The sequence below is a fragment of the Chiroxiphia lanceolata genome, chromosome 8 (assembly GCF_009829145.1).
Source record: "Chiroxiphia lanceolata isolate bChiLan1 chromosome 8, bChiLan1.pri, whole genome shotgun sequence".
In the NCBI taxonomy this organism is placed as follows: domain Eukaryota; kingdom Metazoa; phylum Chordata; class Aves; order Passeriformes; family Pipridae; genus Chiroxiphia; species Chiroxiphia lanceolata.
In genome coordinates, this window is record NC_045644.1 from 31889525 (window position 1) to 31905578 (window position 16054).

At 40.1% G+C, this 16054-nt stretch overlaps 1 protein-coding gene across 3 annotated transcripts in view; it reads right to left on the reverse strand.

Moving 5' to 3' along the window:
• Positions 1-16054, reverse strand: part of JMJD1C (jumonji domain containing 1C) — a 156073-nt gene that overhangs the window by 79413 nt on the left and 60606 nt on the right. The window contains exon 1 of one of the 3 annotated variants that reach the window (XM_032695472.1): positions 15736-16011. The exons of the other annotated variants lie outside the window; for them this stretch is intronic. The gene's annotated coding sequence lies outside the window, so the exon portion shown is untranslated. Of the gene's footprint in view, positions 1-15735; positions 16012-16054 lie in introns of those variants that run through there. 3 annotated transcript variants of the gene reach the window in all.

Genomic DNA, 16054 nt, shown 5'->3' on the forward strand with positions numbered 1-16054 from the left:
GTCTAATCCACTTGGTTACTAATTTAAATGAACTTCTCAGTTGGAAATCAAAGCTACTTCCACTCCACCATATTATTACAGCTGACTGCAATTATTGCATTAGAACAATGAGTATTATTTTCCATGGCACAAAGTACTGAATTTTAGAGGGTATCAGCCATCAACTCTGAACAGTCTTCAGTGAAGGGCAGCATTTAATCCAGAGAAAAGAGATTTTTATACCAAGTTCTGCAAAAGGATTTCCCATGTGCAGTCTGTTTTGACAACAGTTACCACACTGGGACATGTGCAATGACTGCAGTTTCCCACGCTAAAAGTGGAGCCTAAATGACCATCAGTTTCAGAAGCATTCATGTTTGTTAACTAAATGCTCATATTTACAAAGAAAAGGGGTGAAATAGGACCAATTAAAACTTACTAAACTAATAATTAGGTTTATTTTTTTAATAAATTTATCCCATAATATGTTTTCTTCTAGGTGCCAAGTTGTAGTAAATACTAACTTTTCAGTGCTTAAAGAAAGAAAGAACTATGCAGAAGATCCACACACTTATTAAAATAAAAGGCCCAACTGTGTTATAGTGTCAACTTATCCAGATAAAACTCATGAATGTGAATGAGGGGCTTTCCCCTCCCTCCTCCAATAGATTAAGAAAAAAAAGGTTACATTGAAAAACTTTAAGGAGGTAATCTTGACCTTATCACAAGGCCAGGAAATCCTGGGCTAGGCTGGTAAGCAACTGCACCCTTCTTTTCCCTACCAGAAGTTTTCTGTTGGACTGGTGCTGGCAGGGCTCCCTGAGAAGTCATGTGTTTTGGCATTTACTCTTTTATTGCAGTACGTGGTTCCTCTTATAACTTCTCAGAAGCAGCAAGCAGATGTCCCTGTATTTGTTTCATTCACACCATGTTTCAGGACTCTACTTCCAAACATGAGGTGGTTTGTTTTGTTTTTTCAGAATTATTAAAGGTGAAAAAAAGATTCCGTCTTCCTCAAAACTGCAGCTGTGAGGCAGCAAAACCCAAGCACTACCTGCACGTTTCCATATGTTTTGAGCAACCTCTTCCATTCCCACAAAGATAATCACCCCAGCTGGGAAACCTCAAACATGAGAATTGCTCTGACTGACAAAAGCAACCCGGGGTGGGGCTGACAAAAAGCAGCATTTAAGCACAGGTCTCAACATGCAGAGTTGCTATCACAACATCCACACTACTATCAGAAAACACAAAGCACACCAGGTGGAGGTTTACTCACCGTACATGTGGAATTCTAAGTGCCTGGTACAGTTTATCCAGTGCTGCTGATCCCAGTGCACACACTGCAGTAACCTGCAGATCCTCCCGGAATTGTACAGCCTGGCTTCTGGCACAGGAGACAGCCTGGGGCTGGCCTCCAGAGCTCTATATAAACACGCCTGGCTTTGCACCTTGTACCCACCAGAGACGGTGAAAATTTGTTTCCCTCCACCACAACATCGAAGTAAAATATTAACCAGCAAAAACATGGTACATTTGAGTGTTTAAGTGAAGAGTGTTTAAGTGCAGAGGCAAGATTCAGGTGCTGTGCAGTAGTTCTAGTGTAATCCTTCAACACCGATGCTTAAACTGGCGTGGGGATTTTTGTAGTATGGAAGTATCCTGTCTCAGTTTATATCTTATAGCTAAAGTCTCCAAAAGACTGACCTATAACATAAAAATTTAATCCATATTCCCATTATTCAAAAATATTCGGGGGGCAGGAGAAGACTGAAGAAGACTGCCAACCAGTGTACATGGAGAGATCACAGGCTACCATTCCTTAAAAACAGCTTCCAAAAGAAGCAGTGTGGCAGTGTCATGTACTACCCTGAATTTTTTATTTTTTGCAAAAGTAAAAATTGCTTCCTCAGATTAATTCTCTCAGTACCCGAGATTTCTCTTTGTTGCAGCTACTGCAGTGATGAGGTTAAGCTGATACCTCCTTCACCTGCAAGCCCCACTAACTCTTTTGCTTTTTCTGATGGTTGCATAACAGATGATTGCAGGTCTGTTAACTGGGACTGGTGGCAGGAAGTTGTCTTCAAGTAGCTCCATTTCTCTCTTCAGGGTACTGCAGAGTAGAATTGGGTAACTGTACATTCAAAGCAAAGACTTTCATACGAAGTGCACACGACTGTGTGTTCAAGGCCATCAGAGAGCTGATGAAACACCGGTTTTATCTCTGCGTCTCGCAGCCATGCCCTCAACACGAGCTATGACAACTCTGAAGCTAAACCTCAGTAACGGCTTTATTGTTTGGGTTTGTTGGTTGTTTTTTTCTTGCATAGACTAATTCAGGCTAGAAGAGTTACCTTCTATTTCCAAAGCCCAAAATAAACCATATCCAAACATAGGGATTACATGGATTTTCTGCCAAGACCATGAAAATCACAAACTGAAAACTACGGATTATTTTGTCTTGCTGTATGGGTGTGTTATTTTTTCCTGGTCAAGTACTAACTGGTCACAGAAGATTTGGATGACACTTTTATTTATCAGAAAGCCACTCTCAGATACATGCTTTAATGTCTTAGGTATGAAATACTTTAGGCTGACAAATACCCATGGCCTTGCTTGGCAGCTAATGCTATGGAATTAAAGCTGGGATGGTCCTGAGGGGGCTGGGAGAGCAATGGGAGTTTACAACTCGGGCAGCTGCTGAAACAATGCTAATTGACTTCTGATGCTGGCAAGGGGAAGGAAAGAAAACTAGGAAGGCCCAGAAATTTGACTTTACAGCTTCACTACTTTGTGCTGTTAACATTGCCTGTCCTGTCTTCATTGAGGAGGATGAAATCACTGCAGAGAATTGTTCATTCTAATGCAGGGGTACAAGAGAACATAAAGAGAAACCTCCAAAAGGGCAGAAAGAGTCTTGAAAAAGGCATATCAAAATGGAACAGCAAAATTCCCTCTCTGACCACACATACAGCTCCCTAAACCATATCAAAGGATGCCACAAGGAAAATTAAAAAATCAAAAACCTAAAAAGGAAAAAAGGAAATGAGGAATAAAGAAGTTAACTGACAAAACCTTGTCCAAGTGGTAGATCACAACAAAAGTGATAACTACTGTTATTCCCATCTCCTCCCTCACAAAAATATGAGCAGGGATACTGGGTCAGACGAGGTTACTACCTGGTTTCAGCAATTCCCACACACACAGTTCCTCTCCTCAACCCAGAGCAGAACACATGGAATGATCTGGTAGCGCTGGCAAACAAACAGGGGTTTACACACCGACTGCCTGGGCCAGAGCTCGCATCCTCTTTCCTGTGTCATGTCCCCTCCCCGAGTCAGTGTGACCACTGGCCACATCCACGTACATCACTCCCCGCCACAGCACGGCCTTCAGCAGCAAGGGCAACATGGCAATAACTTAATCATCCCCTTGGTTGATAAAGTACATTTTTTTTGCTTCTTGTGAACCTGCTGTTCCAGTGTTCCACTGGGTAGCCATTGGTACTTGCAGGCAGTAATGTTCTACCTCAACAGCATCCATGGCCACACCATCAGCCACGTTCCAGGCCTGTTTAAGACTCCTGACGAGAATATTTTCTTCTGACCCTCTTTACTTGAGCTAACCTGACTGCATTTGCTGTGCCAGGTAGACATGCACTGTTAGTTTGGACTGTGACATAATTTGGGGGTTTGCTTTGTCCTTACACTTAGTCTTTTCCCACTGCTTGCTGCTATTCAGCAGATCTTTAGAGTTAAAGCCAAGATGGAAAGAGAAGCCATATAAAGGTCAGCTGAGGACATGTAACCACTACCTGCTTTTTAAAATGATGCTAAAATGCTTGGTAAACAATCAAATGTGCATTTAGACAATTATTTTAGAGGGCTAGTCATATTCAACTATCAAAATAATTTTTTTTTAAATGCCACTGATGCATTTCTGAATGAAAGAACTTCACAGAGAGGCTTACATAAAGGTGGACAGTTTGACAGAACAATTTCTTCATATTATGGAATTCCAAGTTCATAAACATTTAAAATTAGAAATAAAGTTATTTCAGATTAGCAGCTGATCTACCAGAACACTGTATTTCCATTAGTGCCTGACATCATCAACACTTGTATGAAATAAATGTCTGCCTCATTTGGGAGATGGGTACAAGCCAAAATAACAAAACATTTTAAATTAATAGTATTATTCCAGGGTCCTGAAACTAGCTTGCATTTGTAAAAATCCATATTATTTGACAAAGACAACTGCAGTAATTGTTTTGATTCCCTTGTTACCATCATCATTCAAAAAGATGGCTGAAATGAACACTTCCAACGCATTTATTTTATGCATCTCAAATAAACTGAAATAATTTTTTGCCATACAAAAACTTTACTTAAATTTGCTGTAAAATCTTCATAGTCTTACAAACAAAATATTAGGAAAAAAAATTTAGCAAAACAAGGCTTATAGGAAGAGAGAGTATGAAAAGATGAAACTATAAAAAAAATAGACCAAACTGATGACTTACAGGGAAATATGCAAGCATACAGTACTTTTAGGCCATCAGCAATCCACACCTCTTACTAGAGAAAGTCATGCTCTTTCCATTTCTATTACTTTATTTCACAAAGTCCTTGTGGGTTGATAAATCTCACCCTGGTGTCCTGCGCAAACACCAAACCAGCATTTTCAATCATTGCCTTGTGTGAACCTTGCTTGAAAATATTTCCTGAGGCTTTTCAAAAGGATGTTTGCCAACAAGGCAACTTGTAAAAATGCAGGCTGAGCAAAAGAAAGACATACTGATATTATTTTCAGGATCATACAAAAGACCTCTATAGACTTCAGCCAAGGAAAAGAAAATTTTCCTTTGTATTTCTTGAACAATTAAAGACAACATTTAAAGGGTTCTAGCTGCAAGAGTGCATTCTTAATGGCAACAACATCCCACCGAATATCTATCAACAAATCCCTTTTGGATCAGAAAGGGAATCACAGGTACTGCAGATTATTCTCCAACAATGGCTTTCAGTGTAAATAACAATATTTTTTCTTTCCAGAGTTGAAAAACATGCTTGAACTCCGTGCTATACTGGCTTTAAAAAAAAAAAAAAATTGACCTGCTTTCAGTTTCATTTGAACATACAGCATTATTGATATGAAGTTCTATAAAGGAGGAAAACACGGTATAGCCATCTTCATAATTAATGCTTTTTAACCAGAAAACTATTTTGGGCATTGGAAAGTAGAGCAGAAATTATATTTGAGGAGTACTAGGAATAAGCCTTATATAACTCCTGACCTAAAGTAAACATTAAAAAAAGTGATGCCTATATTAAAAAGATAACTGATCACTTCTATTTTTATAGCACCAGTGATGGAACGGACGGATTCTATCCCTGATTAAAATTTAATATACCATGCATCAAGACACTACCTATGAAAATATAGTAAAAATCCATCCTCTGAATATTTTAATGTATTTAAAGTACTTTTATGCAGAACAACTATGAGACACTCTAAATTCTATGATATGTGAAATACTTTGATCAACTATGTCTCAGCTACAGTTATTAAATTACATCTCATATAATGTTCTCTGCCATATTCCACCATAGTATTTTGTAGAACTCCACAGAAATGTTCTTTCTCATCTGTCTTTTACCCGGCCTAGCTATAAAAGTAAACTTTTCAGTTTTTAGGAATTAGCATGTTCTGGACAATTCTCAACACTGTGTGCAGGGTAATGAATAAAGATACATCACCTGCATTATTTAAAATTTAAAAACACTGAAGAGTTTGAGAATGATGGAAAATGCATAGTGAATCAGTGGGCCCCACGTAAGGACCATCTCACTCTGTTGACAGAAAAACTGTTGGATCATCTCTAGGCTGGATTTTGAGACAACACAGAAAGAATATTAGGCATAGATAGTCATCCTTTCATTACATATGCATCCTTAATTATCATTTTATTCAGTTAAAATGAAACAAAATTCTAAAGTTCAGGAACAGAGGACTGCAAGTTGGCACAGCCAATTTAAACCTCCAGCCTCATCCAGACACAGGAAAACAAAATGTTTTCCAGTTTTTCCACGGCTGACTTTGCGAGCTGAGTAATGGTTTTAAAAGTACAGGTTGTTTGGTCTGATCTCCTGAACTCAAAATGGAAGCTCATATTACTGAAACTCCACCGTGTGGAAGCACACTGACCCCACAGAGCTCACCAGGCTAAGGGGAACTTCTGTATTTCACTTCCTAACCAAATGAACTGAATGAAAGAGCAGCAGGCAAGGGGGCCTGCTCTACCACAGTCTCTCTTCTAAAACAAAATGACAGCCCAGGATGAGGATCTTCTTCAGCTTCCACAGCTGAATCCCAAGTGCTGTGCTGCTCAGAGCTCAGTTGCTCCCAGGATCCCTGGCAGGCTGCCACACAACGCAAACCCACAAGACGACCTTGCTTAAAACCAACCTACGTTGTCAGATGCCTTTTGAGCTCGGCAGCCCAAAAACCTGTGCTGCAAGGCAACCACAGAGGCTGGAACAGTTTTTAACAGAAGACTGTTCAGACCAGTCCCTAGAAGGAGATAAAAGACTATGTAAATGAGCATCATAATTATGTGTAGACAAGCGTTGGTACTCAGGATTCACAGGTTTTATTTTTAGTTCTGAAAGGAAGTATGCTTTTTATGGTCAATACCATTCAGCCTCTTTCTGCTTTCTGCTCTCTCACCACCTCAGCAAGAGGAATTACAGTAATTCTCGCTTCAGCTGCTCATCGGCTTTGCTGTAATGGTGCTGTGAAACAGGGATGAACTGGTACTCACACTGTTACTTACAGATTTGTACAGCAGAGGTGGCTGCAACCAGAGGTAATTTCATAATTCATTTCATACTCATGCCTTTTACAAAATCCTGGCCTTGTGTTTAATGAACTATTTACTCAGCTCAAGCAGTAAATTCATTCACAGTATTAGGGATCTATCAGCCAGATTTGCTTTTATATAAAGAAAGTGCAAGTTCTATAGAAATGGAATGGGCACGTTAAGGAAATCTTTCCACCTGCAGACCCTCAATACCCAGAAATATTACTTACTTAGATTATAGCGTTTCCCCCTCATATAATCAGAAGTCTTTTTCTTTTCAAGCCACCGCACTTTGTTTTCTTGATTTTAAATGATTTTCTTCCAGTCAGAGGTTTGTGCTAGGGCCGCCTGTCCCCCTGCAGAGCAGTGATCAGTGGAGAGGCTCTGCTGTGACTCACTGTACCCTCAAATAACCTCCTGACTGTTCCGACCAGAGCTGCAGCAGAACACGGTGGCTGCTGACTCAAACAGATGCAACACGGCCTCATTCCCTCGCGGAGCACGGTGCCTTCTCTGTGCCATTAAATATGATTCATACACAGCACATTGCCAAAATCAAAAAAACAGATCAACATTAGCAGACAGTAAATTCTAAGTCTGCTCTTCTTTGAATATTACATGCAAATAACCGAGAATAATTCTGCGTATAGTGACTTGCCCTTCAACCTCAGTGAGGATGTTACAAATTTACCACCTTTAGTACAAATACACAGTCGGTTTGACCATATAAGCACCCAAAAGAAACATCAGAGATGCCTGACACCAAAGTCAGGGAAATATATGCCAGTGTTTTGCATCAACTGGTCGTTAAATTAGCAGACTGTGGTGGAAGCACTGACATCAAAAGTCATTAAAACCACATCCAAAAAACACCTTCAGATTTCATAGAATCTAACATTCATCTCTACCCCTCAGAAAAGGAGCCAATGCCTTTGGAAGAAAGGAGGACATGTGACAGAAGAGCTTTTGAGCAATGCTGTCAGACAGCATGGCATGAAGCAGTTCCTGTCTTGACAAAAAAGTCGCAGAGAGAGACAGACTTGGCTAATAATCCCATCCTTTTCAACCAGACAGGATGTGGTCCTACAATAAAGAGACACTATTGACTCCATTAACCAACAGTGCTGGAAACAAGTCATGAAAAATGTATGAATTTCCACTGCTCATTACCACCCTCTAAATAGCTGCTACAGGCTTACCTATCGCTTGCAGTATTTTTCAAGAGAATACTGTAGTCCAGAGAGAGCAGCATTTCCTAACTCAATATATCTTTTTCTTCAAGAAAGAACAAATCTGTGAGTATCTGCAGATATATTTATGTATGATGAATTAGTCTCTTCCTGTGGCATAATGCAGACTCTCAAACTAGAAGAATCGATCTTGCTGTCTAGACTTTAAAGGTTTCACTAGAAAGGAGTTTAACTTTCAGTTTTCAGTGATATGGGGGGAGTGTCTGGAAAAGCAATAAATAACCAGGCCAGAAAATCTATTTTGGGGTTGTTATTAATAAGGAGATCAGCAAATAATTATGGGTGGCTACAATAATTTTCTCCAGTGATACTTGAGATCCATACCACAACCTATGAATACAAATTTAGAACTCATTTCTTCACAAAAAGTCAGCCATCATTAAAGGATGATGTCACCTGTATGACCAATACATATAGGTCTTTAGCAGTCCATGACTTGATAAATAGAAATATCCATTTATTTATATATCTGTGTACCTCTCTTTTTTTTTTTTTTTGATCCCTTTCCCCAACTTGGCCTCCATAAACTCAATTTGTGTTAAGTCCTCATGCTGTTTTGGCATTTAGCTCACTGAGCCTTTTCTTGCCTCTTTCTCTTTCTACAATTAATAAGAACTTTGCAAATTAGGACAACCTGCATAATGCAATAAATATCAACTTACAACAGTTTTGCCACTAAAAACACATAAACTGTCAGTATGTAACCTCCATAATGTATTTCTAAGAGTCACACTCATCAAGTAACTTATTCTCCTCTCATCCAAATAATGATCCTTTCTCTCTCAAACTGAAGATGAATAAGAGGCTTTAACATCGTGTTCAGCATCACAGAAGCGGGACAGGCTCTGTGGTAATACTCAAGCTCTGAGAAGTTCCAGGGAATGCTCCTCTTGGAGACTCAGTTCATTCCTGTGATGTGTCAGAGTACGGCACATTGAGGATTGCACCACCAGCCTGGAATGGGATTCTGTGAGGAGTCATCTCCCATCCTGGCATACCTGAGAGCATCCCAGCCATGACTCACAGCCAGTGAGAGTCTCTGCCAGCCTCCCCAGCTGCACTGGGACAGGGAGACAGACAGAGTTGTTCAACCAGCCACAGCCCACTTCCTTTCACTGAGGGCCCTCCAGCACCTTCCTTAGCAGCCAGACAAAGCTGAAGGCACAGCAGCAGACACAGGAAAGGGCTGCTTTTCAGCCATGGAGACTGCACCCTTGTCAGGTGACTGAACACGAGCTGTCTCATCCAAATGTGCCCTTCATCACTTCAAAGAAGCATTTTCTGGAGGCAGCTGCATACTGTGTGTCCTGTGAACTGCTGTGACTGACCACGTACAGACAATACTGCAACATGGCATTCACAAAAAGGGAGCTGTGAACAACTCAAACATCCTGTCCTCTGAGGCAAACCAAGACTGTGTAAAGGAGAATCTCTCCTGCACTCCACAAAACCCACAAAGCTCTCGTTCCACTGTGCTTGGACTGACTCACATGGAGAGCACAGCTGTGAGAGGAGCACACACCCTATTGCAGGAGGCAGGTACCACCACCACGGAAACACAGCTGAACAGCACAAGAGAGGATGGACATCCAGGACAATGAATAAACACCAAATGGTTCTCAGAAATTGTAAAGGGAATAAGAGAAAAGGAACAAATGTGTCTACATTTGTGTGCAGACTTCTTTTGTCTAGATCATTATGGTTTCAAATTTCTTTACAAAATAAAGGTTACTGAAGCTGAATTCTCAGCAGACTGTGGAACCAGAGTTCCCATAAAGGGGGCACTTTGAGAAAGGAGGTAAGAAACTAGTGAGAAATCTTTAAGGAGAAGAGTTCTAAGGAGCCCTGTTTTTAAGACAAAGCTCTACCAATCAGGAGGCGGCAGAGGATAAGGTGTCTGTACTCTGAGCCCTGGACCTGATCACAAAGAGCAGGTCCTGCACACTGCCCTGGCAAACCACACTATGGGTACAGGATGCAGAAGTGTGGACTTTTTATCTATTATGGCCACAAGAAGAAACTCATCACAAGACTGTTATATACACGTGTGCATTTCCTTAGAAATCTGGTTAGCCTTGTCTAAAACCACTTAAGAAGAGCTGTATGGCTGGGAATGAAAACCTTTCTCTGCATTACACAGAGAATCATCTCCAGCCTGGCCGAGATGATGTCCCTACAGTCATGTCTTGTTAAATGAATCCTTGCACAAGACCTGGCAAAATGAGGAAGAGAACAAGGGATGAAGCTGGACAGTGTAACCCTTCAACATCATGTGTCTGAAGTGAGGAATTTGTAGGCATCACAGAAAAGGGGATCACTGATTCCTCAAACCTGAATTAGACTGTGAAGAATTTGTGATACGATAACAGTGCTCTGCCTGTGACCATCACCCCAATCCCTCAGTCTTTGTTATGCAGAAGTAGTGGTGGGGGGCTTCCAGCTTTCAGTTCTTCTTTCCAGAGCTCTGATGGAAGCTGTACATCACTGGTAAGCTGGGACTCTGCCCAAACAAACACATATACTCCTTTCAGTAGTCACTCCTCTATTCAACACACTACCTGGAATTTCAAGGCAAGGCATTCTCTCCCATTCTTCCCCCTAAGAATGGCAAAAATGACAGCATGAAAACACCACCACAAGAAAGCAAAAGGAAAAACCTACTGGACTTCATCCTGTTCTGTTCTAACCTGCAGTCTTCTGTGGCAGCAACAATCCTCCTTTCAAAGGTAAAACGGAGACAACCGTTACCACCAGATATTCTCTGATTCTATTCATCTCAGCAAGCAGCATTTGTGTGCTCTGGTGAAAGAGCAAAATCATTTGAGCTACCTTCAGAAAAAAGAACAGGGAGAACAAAGACTCCCCCTTTTGACACCAGTGAGCTCCTGCAACGGTTCTCTGGATTTGGAAGATGAAGACCTTACATTCTGGCCCTCATTTACCTGAAATAGCTGTGTTTTAGTTCATACCTCATTCTGGGTACTGGTGGGCAAAGAGTGAACCAGCAACTGCTGGAGACTGAGTCTGATGTGTTAACAGATTCAATCTAGACAAACAAAAGCTGATGCTGAAACGGATGAAAAAAAATCAAAACGAGCTGAAAAAATGGTAAATAGCACAAGTACACAGGATTCTTTCCCTGATTCCCCTCACACCCAAGGTTTTCTGTTCTTTGCTGATGAACTCCCAAATCCCATTTTTCCCCTGCCAGCAGCCTTCATCCCAACACAAGCCCCTCATACAGCTCTAGAAGCACCAACACTGCTTGCACTGTTATCAAACAGCAGCAGAGAACTAAACCAGGCTCCAGTCACAGCTTGGAACTGAACAGGAGCAGCTCAGGTAGAGAACTCTACTGCTTTCCCACCTCTCCTCTTACTGATGGTATCTCCTTTCAAACAGTGAGATACAACCTCCTATCTCAAAACACAGCAGCACATTCTGGAGGCAAAGGAAGAAGTGACTGAGTCCTTTCTCAGCAGAGCAACAGTCCCAGTAGAAAAATGAGGAATTACAGAACAACATATAGCCAAATTTTTGCATGACTGCTAAAATCTTATCAAAATTGGAAATCAGACAAATTGAAGGGGGGGGAGTCTTCTTTACTATATCTATGCCTATGGACCATAAAAAACGACAACTGACCTCACTCACCTCCTCTCACAAAACTACTCAAGAGAATGACTTCTCAATAATAAAATCATAATTCCAGCCTTCATGGGTGAAAGTTGAGCCTAGAACTAGGAACAGCCTGCAAATCATTGCTTGCATGAATCTGTGAAAATTAATCAGATCTGTGAACTGCCCTGTTAATCTCAAAGCAGAGCACTGCTGAGTCCTTGTCCATGTGGTGGAAACTCTGGCCTTTCTCCACATACAGGGAGAAGATGGAATTTTTGCTAATGAATTTCATCACTTGGTCACAGCCAGGAACTACATTATTTCCCCCACTCCACAAGTGCTCCCACTTGCAAGCTCACTCCCTCAGAGGGTGACTAATGTGCAGGACAGTTCAATGAGCAGTAAAATGTAAAGAACAAAGAGAGCACAGGTTTTGTCTGAGTGGCAGAAGAGACAGAAATACGGTCTGGTGAACTCAAAGTCAATGAGGAAGGGGGAGGGTGTCGGGAGACTCAGTAAAGGTGGATTAAGGCTACAGACTCTGACAGGGGACACCCAAAACACTTCGTTACAAAAAAGCAAACAACTCTGTGCACAACAAATGACTTGAAGAACAGGATAAAACCAATGGCCAAGAATTCCAACAGTTGAAAACCTAGAGGACTGAAAATCACTTTAGAGATGTATTTTTTTAACTTCTTATTTTCACTACTCTGATGGGAAGACTGTTTGAACACAATATTGCTTTAAAAAAACCCTCCAATCTGATCAGCCTTACTTATTACAGTTAACTTGTGGGTAGTTCATACCCATATTCTCATGCCTACCTCAGAAATGTAAAATAAGCCTCAGTTTCTGATAAACAAAAGTTACTATTTTTATGTGCATACATGATTACCAATATTCTTTGGCTCCTCACAGTTTTGGATCATGGCAGAAAACAGAATTACAAGAGCAAAGTGAGTATCTGCTTTGGCCTAATGGCTTATTTTCCATAAGAAATTTGATATAAACAGTTACTGGGTTTTCTCCATTTACTTTTTATAGTCAAAATGTTGTTGCTGGCCAACATAACAGTATTCAGGATTTATTGTGTTTTACAAATCTTGCAGTGACTTTCCCATTATCTACCATCTTCATCTCTCATTTATGAAAATAAACAGATCTTTTAGTTCATTTCAAAGACAAGCTCTAGAGGAAAGTAACAAAAATCTGGATTACATTAGTTGAAAGAGTTATACTGAAACTGTACCAAGAAGGCAAACTGCAGCTAGAGTTTTAAAGTCACAATGACAAGTGCTAAGCCCCTGGTCAACACCAGTGAGAAAGGCCCGTATATGTTAAAGAAAAACATTTCCCCAACACACAATAACTAGCTATTGACTACCTTTTATAGTGTAACAATGCCAAAAACATCCATGGCCAAGTAACAGACCTGTACTTTCTTTACACAGTTAAATTACACAGATTAAAAAACCCAACCCATTGGTGTTTCGGTGTAAACACATATACTAAAACATATGCTAAAATACCATAAATATATAAAAGGGATTGTTTAGAGTCCTGTCAAACCAGGGAAAAGGCCAGTCTGTCTCCTCTGCTACCCAAAATTTGATTAAAATAACACAAGGACATGGTGCAGACACAGAACAGCTTCCAGCTTTCCAGTGTTCTGGGTGGGTAAGATGTCACACACTGCATCCCCAAAAGGCAGGCAGATACAGGAGCAGCCAAAAGACATCCAACAGCATTAACCTCCCCTGTCTGGACGTGGGGAACAGTTGCCCTTCCTGCTTTCATTTGTATTTTATACGTGCATTTGTAGCATTTAAGGTCGTTTTGTCACTTTGAGAGGAAGCTTAGGTTAGATATTAAGGGGAGAGGTAAAAGGCACAATAAAAAGTACAGTGGTTGTTCTAATAAATAATCTAGGATACAATCCTATGTGTGCCAATAATGTCATTTGTACTGAAGGAACTCCAAGTACGTCTATCATTACAAGATTGTGCAATTGCAGCAGCCAAAGATGTCGAAATCTACATTCTACAGCAGTGGCAGTAACTTCAGAGCCCTGTGCCAAATCATGATTAATCACAGTTCACTGGGTATTTTGATAATAACACAGGAAAATAGCTTGGCATAGAAAAACCATATGATCAATTAAGAATGCCATCAAGCTCCCCAACAGTGTCACCCAGTAGTGTGAATACCACAGCACTTCTATAGGGTGATTAACTGCCAAGATAGAGGTTTTATACATATAAAGGACAGAAAAACCAAAACTGTTAATAAGAGAGCATATGGAAAACTGTACAAATTCTTCCTTAGGAAAAGCTCATCTGAGATTATGCACTTTAAAGGAACCACGAACTGCTGCACGTTCAGACACACATCAGAGCCTGCATTTCTACCTCACCACATTTTGGGGGTGGAGGAAAAGCAGCAGGTTCTCTGTATACTGCACATACTGGTCAGGCTTATAAAAATCATCCACAATCCCTCCACCTGCAAATCAAGTCGAACACATTTTTCTGCTACAACTGCACCAGTCAGTCCTGGTTGATCAGATCCTGCTGCTGCCTGTAAACCTGATGGCACTTGGTGGATGTTCACACAGTTCTGCCTGTCTGGGGGGTGCCTGACAGAAGGCAGTTTGCTACTCGAGTTCTCATGCAATCTCAAACCTGTAACTGCTTTTTTTCCACAGGACAGTATCTTACTATAAAGTGCAAAAACATCAATAAAGCCACCAGTTCTTAATAAATAAATGCATACAGAGGTTCTCTTTTAATTTTATGTTATTTCCAAGATGATACCATTCCAGAAGACTTCTCTGACTTAATGTAATTCCCCCACAATTGTCCGTAATTGCCCCAAATATTTCTCTTCTCCCCTTATGAATAAAACTACACTCTGAGTCTTAGAAGATGACCTTGCCCAAATACTTATGGCTCTACTTGCCAGTAAATGATCAATAGGTAATTCATCACCAGCTCTCAAACGATCTTGTAAATGTGTCTTACCCAACGAGTAAAACAGAATCGATTAGGTCTGTCCTAAGCAATCGAACAGAAGGAGACACTCCAAAAGCCAGAGGTGATGCCCATTCTTCAGGATTAAAAGGATTAGCATCTTGCCTCAAACTTCAGGAAGGATGTGATCCCAGCAGTCCCGTAGCAGCAGTCCCCAGAGGTGCTGACACCTCTCCTCTGTACACTGCAATCATGTACAATTCACTGCTAACAAGATTCCTGGAAGGAGATGTGTTTTGGTACATCTCCAAACCATCCTTTCAGGAAGCTACATAAGATATATACCCTGGCATTTCTGTAGTACTTTAGGAAACCATGATGTGAAAAAGAAGTTGGTTTTAAATTTAGAAGCAATAAAAGAGTTTCATGAATAATTTAGAATAAAGTACTACGAGTACTAAGAGCACTGTAATTTAGAATAGTAAAAGTACTACTGTAAGCAAAAGCGTATCTTTTATGACAAACAGAAACACTGGAATCAAAACCAAGAGGCTTCAGCTTGGGAGCAGAGCCTCACCAGAACACTGGTTAGGCCTAATACAGCCTATTCCAGACAAATACACCAAAATACATAGAACATTGTTCTCTAAAAAACCAATTACATTCTCAACAGTAAAAATGAATGCAAAAAAATCTATAAAACTCATAAACAGATTTTGACTGTATTTATATTAATATAGAGCTTTATTATTATATTTTCAAAATAGCTAAATTCATCACCAATGATGAGAAGTACTGTTCAGCTCACTTCAGGATTCAGTAAAATATTTTAGTGATTCCAAAGGCATCTGTTCAGTCAGCCCTACAAATTAGTATTTTATTCCTTTTGTGATGGTACTAATATTGTTTGTAGCAATTTGGTATATGCATTTAAAATCCCGGCAAAACCTTTCAAATTAAATATGTAAGAATTTTTCAAAGCCATCTGAAACTAGAGCCATGAACAGAAATATAATTCTGCATCATTTATTAAAAGAAATGAGGTACTTACCCAATGTCTTAGACTCAAAATTGATGAGAAATTTCAAATTAAAATATTCGGTCAAGACTTTTTCAGGATGATGCATTACACATAGGAATAGTTCATTTTTTTCTTACACAGTTCTATTCAAAATCTGAGTGTTGAGAGGCTTCATGCAAATTTCTAACAATTGGTTAACTAATGGAGCAAATCTCTTCCATAAAGGAGTCAAAATGGAACACAACAGCAGCTAATAAAAGACCAAAAAGCTTAAAATACTGTCTTCTACCCATGACTGGTATAGACCCTATGACAGTCAGGAGGCAAAAAATAAACACTGTCTTGTTAA